This window comes from Vicugna pacos, chromosome 16 (assembly GCF_048564905.1).
Source record: "Vicugna pacos chromosome 16, VicPac4, whole genome shotgun sequence".
NCBI lineage: Eukaryota > Metazoa > Chordata > Mammalia > Artiodactyla > Camelidae > Vicugna > Vicugna pacos.
This window is the reverse complement of record NC_133002.1, coordinates 54,376,839-54,384,355: the sequence shown is the minus strand read 5'-3', so window position 1 is coordinate 54,384,355 and position 7,517 is coordinate 54,376,839. Positions and strand designations below refer to the sequence as shown.

At 41.5% G+C, this 7,517-nt stretch overlaps 1 long non-coding RNA gene across 1 annotated transcript; it reads left to right on the top strand.

Moving 5' to 3' along the window:
* Positions 1–603: 603 nt before the first annotated feature.
* LOC140686345 (uncharacterized) lies at positions 604–2,619 on the top strand. The gene is made up of 3 exons (XR_012060087.1): positions 604–693; positions 1,531–1,654; positions 2,548–2,619. It is a non-coding gene; the product is annotated as an uncharacterized lncRNA (long non-coding RNA).
* The last annotated feature ends 4,898 nt before the right edge of the window (positions 2,620–7,517 follow it).

Sequence of the window (7,517 nt, the reverse complement as noted above, 5' to 3'; positions counted from 1 at the left end):
CAATTCCATTCCTCACATGGTCCTAGATGGAACTGTGTATCTCAGGATACCTGTGTTTTGTTGTTCTGAGGAGCTGGGGAGGTAGAATCACCCAGCTTTGGGTCAGGAGGGTCTTTCTTCGCTTCGTTCCTCCACACCGACAACCAGTAGAGGCTATTTTAAGTTTGGATCTGAGCTCTTACTTTCCACCACACTTTGTATTAAAGGCACATGCTACTTCATCTTTGCCGTCGTGGCCCACATCTTTCTCATCTTGTTTCACTTCTCTGGAACACCTAATACTATAGATAAAATCAGAACTACCTTAATTCACAAGCAGAGGCTTTTACCTGTGTCTTTCCACCTGAAAGTCTTTCTCTCTCCATGGGCCACTTACATCTTTACGTCAAGATGTCTGGAAGCAGCTGGGGCCCTCCTCCTTGAAGCCGTTGGTGGCCGTGTGCTTTCTCTAGGTTACGCTTCATGGTGGACGAGCAGTTACGGAGCCTGGAGGAAACTGGAGGGAGCTGAGAGGATTATGGGAGTGATAGAGATGATGCCATGGGAAGCAAGAAGGAGCAGAACTAACCTCCTGAACATGGAAATGCACCGTGTGGAGAACAAGCTCAACTGATTCTGCTCGAACTGAGAGAAAATGACTATTGCAAAAACAGGGTGGAGGCAGAGAGGTGACGAGACAGATCCAACATACAGGTAACCCCTAGATGAAAGGGTGAAAAGAAAAAGTAGAGCAGACTTAAACTTACAATATGAAAGAAATGTTCCTATTTTTAGAGAGGGAGAAGGAGGGAGAGGAAGGGGGCAGGGGGACAGAAAGAAGAATGTTTTGGAAAATATATATTCAAATGTTAAAAAAAAAGTCAAAAACAACTATATACTGGTGATGCGACTTGGGGAACTTTTTAACTTTTTGCCTATCTGTATTTGGCAATATTTTAATCCTCTTGTATTAACTTTATTCATTAAGAAAATTAAAAGGCTACATCTGATCATCTAGGCAGTCCATCCATCAGCATTTACTCTAAAGATACTTCATCCAACGTCTGATTTTTCCATTCAGTGCTGCTCTTTGCTTCTAAAATCCAAACAAACATCACAAGACCTTGATTCTTATTCTGTTCGTCACGTGTTTGGAAGGAAGTCTTCTCGTCCAAATTCAGCCCCTTTTCCTGGGAAGTTTTAGATGTTAACGCTTGTTCTCCAGTCCTTTGACACAGGCTACTTTTTATTCTTAAAAAGAGGTGATTCTTGGGGTAGAGATTCTGTATAGGGCAACCTTTCTTGCCACTGATCTTTATTTTGTACGACTGTGGTTTTCTCCCTTGAGAGAGTATTGGCTGATGCACTAGAGTTGATAGGAATTGAGTAAGAAATTATTTGCCAAGTAGGTAAAGGAAAGCGCAAGTGTTAACTTCCTGTCATAGAAACAGTGCCTTCATGTACCTTCAGAATTTACCTTTATTTATCAAAGGCCATTTACTGTAAACATCTGGGAGTCACTGTCTGAGGTTTTATTTATTTCTGGACCAGGAGGCAGCACCTGCCAGTGACCAAGGCACGCTGGAGGTGCCCGAAGGCAGCGTTCAGTCACAGAAGCATGGGGAACTGGTTTGCTCTGCCCCGGGTTCCCCGCCCCAGCTGGGGTAACTTTCAGGTAAGTTTTGCATGGTTCATAAATGTTCCCAGCAGGCGGTGACAAGTTTGATAATACACTGCTTCTTGTCTTTCTTCCCTTCCTTTTCCGTTTCTCACTCTCCCACCTGTGGTTTTGGGGACTACCCATCAAACAAAAGAATCTTGGTCTCAGGGTTGTTTCTTGGAAAACCAAAACCAAAACCAAAACAGAAGTGGCCCTGTGTGAAGTAGCCCCTTGGGATGGGATTCTGGGACCGGATCACACTAGTGTAGCTAGATGAACAGTCCAGAAGCAGGCTCTTTGGTTTCTGGGAAGCCTCTCTGAGAGAATCACTGGGAAAATATACTGGCGTGCTGGTATAGCGGTGCTGAAACACCTCCTTTGTAGCGTCGACAATGTGCAGGTGTAAATGCTCCTGCCATGGCCAACTTCAAGCTACCCATTGGATATCATTGAAAATGGAACTGGGAAAAGTTGATTGCAATTATTACCCCCTGGGGAGAACTACCAGTCCCTGGGATTGCTACATATTCTAAATGTGGGCTTACCTTTTGTGCCCAGAATTCCTTGGCCAGCATTATTATTTAGGGCTTGCAGACAATGCCTGATTTATTGTCATTGTATTCTTCATTTCTGATCGATGTAACCCACCTTATGTTGGAGATGTGACAACAGGCATGTTTGTGACGCCGTCTGCCCTGAGCACTGGGCCTGACTAACGGCAGGTGCTCATAGACATTTGGTAAACGGAACAGTGAAGTGGAAAAGCATTGGGTCAATCTTCACACAAGGTCGTGGGCTTAGACCCAGATGCACAGTGTGATATAAACCTCAAAGCAGAGCCCACACGCTCTGGCATATGGATTCTTTGGCAAAATGACTTTCTCCAGGCTCTCATGGCTTGTTTGTAGGGAGGGAAAACCCAGGTGCTCTGCCTACCGTCCCACTGTCTGCTAGAGAAGCACATCAAATGGACTGATCGGACAACAACTTGGAACAGAAAGACTTCCAAAATCAAGCTTCGGGACAGCAACGCGGGTCTGTGACAGCCAAGTCAGATGGGCAGACTTGCACTCTCCCTCTCCGATAATCAATCAGAATGGCTAACAAGCAGAAAAGTAATCACGAATCACTGATTTTATGTCCTGTGTGTAAAACTAATCATTGACTACCTTCTCTCCCTGCGAGGAACGATGTACGGAGTAACTGCATTTCACAGCTACATTTCAGGTAGGCGGCATCACAGCTCACGTAGCCAGTTCTCTGAGGTGGATGAACATTTAGGCCGTTTTCCATTTTTAATATAAGCCTCCCCAATGTATAAATAGCTTTTAAACATTTAAAGTAAAAATAAAAGCATTGATACTAAGGAAATTTTATCATAACATTGCATGTATGTGTGTGAGCATTTGTTCTGCGGTGCCTTCAGACACTATTTATTCTAAAGGTGTGAATATGGGTCAAAGAATATTCACAGAGTAAGTTAACTGCTCTCTAGAAAACTTCTACTAGAAGGGCCTGTATCCCACCCCTCCACCATTGCTCTTAATTATTTACCTTTTTAGTTTTATCGGTCTGATAGACTAATTATACTCTTTGACCAGTTTAACTTGCTTTTAGTTGGTTACCCACCAAGGGTGACTATCTCTTCCTTAAGTTCTTGTTCAAGTCTCAGCTGAGACATCACTGCCCCAGAGATGCCTTCCTGGCGTCCCTGCCTCGAACAGCCCCCCCAGTGGTGGTGTCAATTTCTTTGACTTTTTTTTTAAATTAATTGCCCATTCATGTTTACCTCCCTCAAGCTTAATAGGATTTAACCTTCGTGCCCTGTCTCCTCCAATACCGATCAGTCACGCTGTGAAAAACATACTGTTCACTGTGCTTTTCAAGTGTGTCATTTCGTTTAACCCACATACTCCATCTGCAGGGTAAGTAAGTCCTATGGTTGTGTCCGTCCTAGAGATGAGGATGTTGGGCTCCAAAATTATGAGGCGACCTGCCTGAGCTAAAGGGACACAGCTAGTAAATACATTTTAAAGACCTGCAACTCGAGCTCCAGTCTGGGTTTTTAAGCTTCAGTTTAGCCTATGCACTGGCAAATCGCCGTAATTTGCCGATACCTCTTTTCCAGATCGCTCCGCTAGAATCAGGTTCTTACAGCCACTTTCAAAATCTCCCTTTTCACTTTAAGCCGCAAGGCTATTACTCAATTAGGAACGAATAATAAACAAGGAAAAGGGGCCAAAGAGAATAATTTTGCTTAGCTCATTGTTCTCCGAGATGAATGGAAAAGGGAAGGGGTTCGCTCGTTCTATACTGTGTACCTGATTGTATGTGATTTATATGGTACAGTCAAGGTCATAAGGGTATTTTCAAATGGAAATATATATATGACTTTATTTTTGTGTTTTTCTTTCACCAACTGCATCAATTCATTCAAAATAAGCCTGGGAAAGGTTAGTTGTTGTTGATATTGTTATTTTTTATACTAAAAAAACTCCTATTAATCATAGTGTTAACCTTAGGGGTTAAAATAGAGTATTTTGAAATGATTTCTTTTCCCCCTAACCAGGGAGAAGGCCACAGGAGTCAGTAAGGCTCGGGTTTCTAAACACAGAGTATAAATAAAATCAAACTTTATCTCAGCATCAAATGTCCATAAATCCTTTCTCAAATCATACTACCACATTTCCTTTACTCTTCCTTTTTTTCTTCAATGTTTCTTCTTAATACAGTGTCTCTAACTTGCCTCAGTTGCTGACTTTTTTTTTTCATGCAAAGAAAATTCTATGTGGTTATTTCTGCATCAGGTTTCCCCCCTTCTGACATCATCTTAAGAACTCTTTAAAATTAAATCTCACCCTCTTTCCTCAGTTGTGAGCTCTTGCACTACCTCAGGCTCACCTGGGCAATCAGTGGGAGAAAGAACCTTCTCTAGACTTTCATTGATCATGTCACTTTCCAAAGCCTTACTTGGACATGGCCTTCAAAGTTAATGGGATATTCTAAAAATGCGGAAATCTCATTCAGGCTATTGAATACTTACGGTGTTAAAAAATCCTCTTCTCTTGGGGGTTGAGAGGTACCTGACTTAGGGATGAGGGGTTCTCTGACCTCTTGGCCTTCCTATAGATAGATGGGCACTGTTAATCCATCAGGGTCACAAAGAAAGAACGGTACCCTCTAAACCACCTTATTCTTGGATCTACAGCCTTATCACTCATGGAAGTCCCGTCTGTAACTGTTAGGGAATAGCTAAATGCACCGCTCAAAATATTATGTAATTACAGACCTCGCAATGTGAATTATGAGTGGGGAGTAACTGAGGTGAGCAGACTAGTAAAAAAACACCTAAAGCAAAAACAGATGAAAATTTCGCTAGCCCTTCCCAGGGGAATTGCACTAGTCCTAAGATGGGCCAAGATGCTCCAAAGCCTAAAAGATAATCCAAAGTAAACATAAAACATAAAAGAGTAATTTTCACAAATCGGTTCTTTCCAGAAAGATCTAATTTATGCCTTAACTCCCCCATCACAGGATGAACAGTGTTTCCACCAAGCCTTTGCTTCACAGATTCAGAATTTTAAAAATGCAGCCATCCAGAAATTTAAGTAAGTTAATGCCCTAGACTGGGCCAGAGTCCACACTGTGATGATTATAGAAGCATTGTGTCTAATAACCATCTGAGAACCTTTATATCCAGTTTGGTCCACTGGAAACTGTGAGGAACAGTTCTGATGATGCTAAAGAGATTAGACGGTATGTATCTCTTTGCCCATCTTTCTATAACGTAGGAAAATACTGAGAAGAGATGATTCCTGTGAACATAGCAGTTGTGTGGCTTTGACCCCTCTCCCTGGTACTCCACACAATTCCTCATTATCCTTAATCCTTCATCGCCTTCCACTGGATTCAACTCTACCACTAGCTCCCACTTAAAACTCCTTTCTGAGCTTCCAAAGTTTTAAGGATTTGTCTCACCTCTAGACAGATGAAGATCTGATTACCCGCAGCACTGCTGAATTGCCAAAGCACCTACCTTTCTTCTTTGGATTTTCAGGTTTCTCCACTGACTTTTGTAGTCCAGTGTCAGAGGACCCTGAATCTTAAAGCCTATTAACGTTTGGAACTCCCTCTTTCTCCTCTGGTTTGATCCTGCCTGAATTTCTTGGCCTTTTGGAAAGATCATTCTATGAAACTCGTAGCACGTGAAGTATTAGTCAAGTGCACAGAGGAGCACTTTTTTTAAATCTGTTTTTATATAACAATTGACTTATATAGCTTTCCAGCAGTCTTGCATTGACTTTTTTCTTTTTCAGAAGGGAGGTAATTAGGTTTATTTACATTTTTTTTTTTTTTGAGGGAGGTCCTGGGGATTGAACCAGGTTTAAACCCAGGACCTCGTGCATGCTAGGCACACACTCTACCACTGAGCTATACCCTCCCCCCAATCTATATTTATTACCTTCATTGTTTCTTTGGTTTGTTTTTCTGAGGTGGGGATGTAATTAGGTTTATTTATTAGATGGAGGCACTGGGGATGGAACCCAGGACCTCGCGCATGCTAAGCATGTGCTCTACCACTGAGCTATACCCTCCCTGCCAAGAGGTGCATACGAACTTGAGAAAAAGCAAATACAATAGCAGTTGGTACAACATGATGATCGGGAAAACGAGACTGGCATTTGCATTGCTTTGGGTCAGGGGTGGCTCTGCCTCTTCCCAGCTGTGTGATCTGGGGCACGCAGTCTGTTCTCTCCAGAATTTAGCCGCTTCATGGCTAAAGCGAGAGTAATTGTAATGACTATCTTAAAGATTAATGCTAAGAGACAGAAAACCCACATGAAGAATTTAGCATCGTTTCTGGCCCATAAGTCACCCTTACTGTTTTTATTAATAATGTATAGGAGTGTTGGGAAAGCGTAAATTTATCCTCTTACCGACTCCAGCTTCAAATCTACTAAGCACCTCTGTGTACCCATTACTTGTAGCGTATAAAAGAAAGTAGGTTGATTTGGCCAATGTGTTTGCCATAGTGTAAGTTTACCTGTAAGCAAAGATAAATTGATAACTAATTCAAGATTTCCTTTTTGTGTGTCACACGGACCCTAAGCTGCTAAAAGTCAGAGCGGGGGACACCTTGAATGTGTTTGAATATTAAATTGATTCACTAACAGGAAATTCATGATCCGACCTTCTCAGGGGCCATGGAATTTCAACAGATACAACTGGGAAGAGAACAAGTTGACATTTAGAAAGCGTTTACGCTTGCTAATTTTCAGCAGTATTTGTGAAGAACATTGTATCTCCAGCACTGCCTGCAGTAACCAAATTCAACCTAGATAGGTATTTTTGGTTATTTAAATGAGAAGCCAGCTAACCCCTGCCAAGTTAATGGTGAAGAGTTGGAAAGGGTTGGTCACTCTGTTCTACTTTGGGTGGAACAGAAAGAAAATCCCATTAGGGGGATTCGCAGCCCTTTATTAGGGATACAATTAGTTACATAGAATAAATACTACTGATATTTAGATGGCTTTTTAAATTCATCATCACAGAATCAGTAATAATAGGGCTGATTCAGGCTTTCCTATCCATCTATAGTATATATATTCTTGCCAGTGCCCTCTGCCCCAAATACAAAACATATCCTCCGAAACAATATCTAGATACGCAAGAGCCTAAAAGGAAAAAAAAATTTAAGTGAAGACAAAATTCCTTCTAGTTAAATCAGAGTTATTATAATAATATTCTAGCTTGTGGAAAAGAAGTTGGCTCTATTAAAATAGAGCTGGTCTAAGTTAAACAATGGGAAAACTTTTTTTTTTTTTTGTTCTCTGGGATCATCTTGTAATTCCTATCCATTTTTCATGGAGATACTACA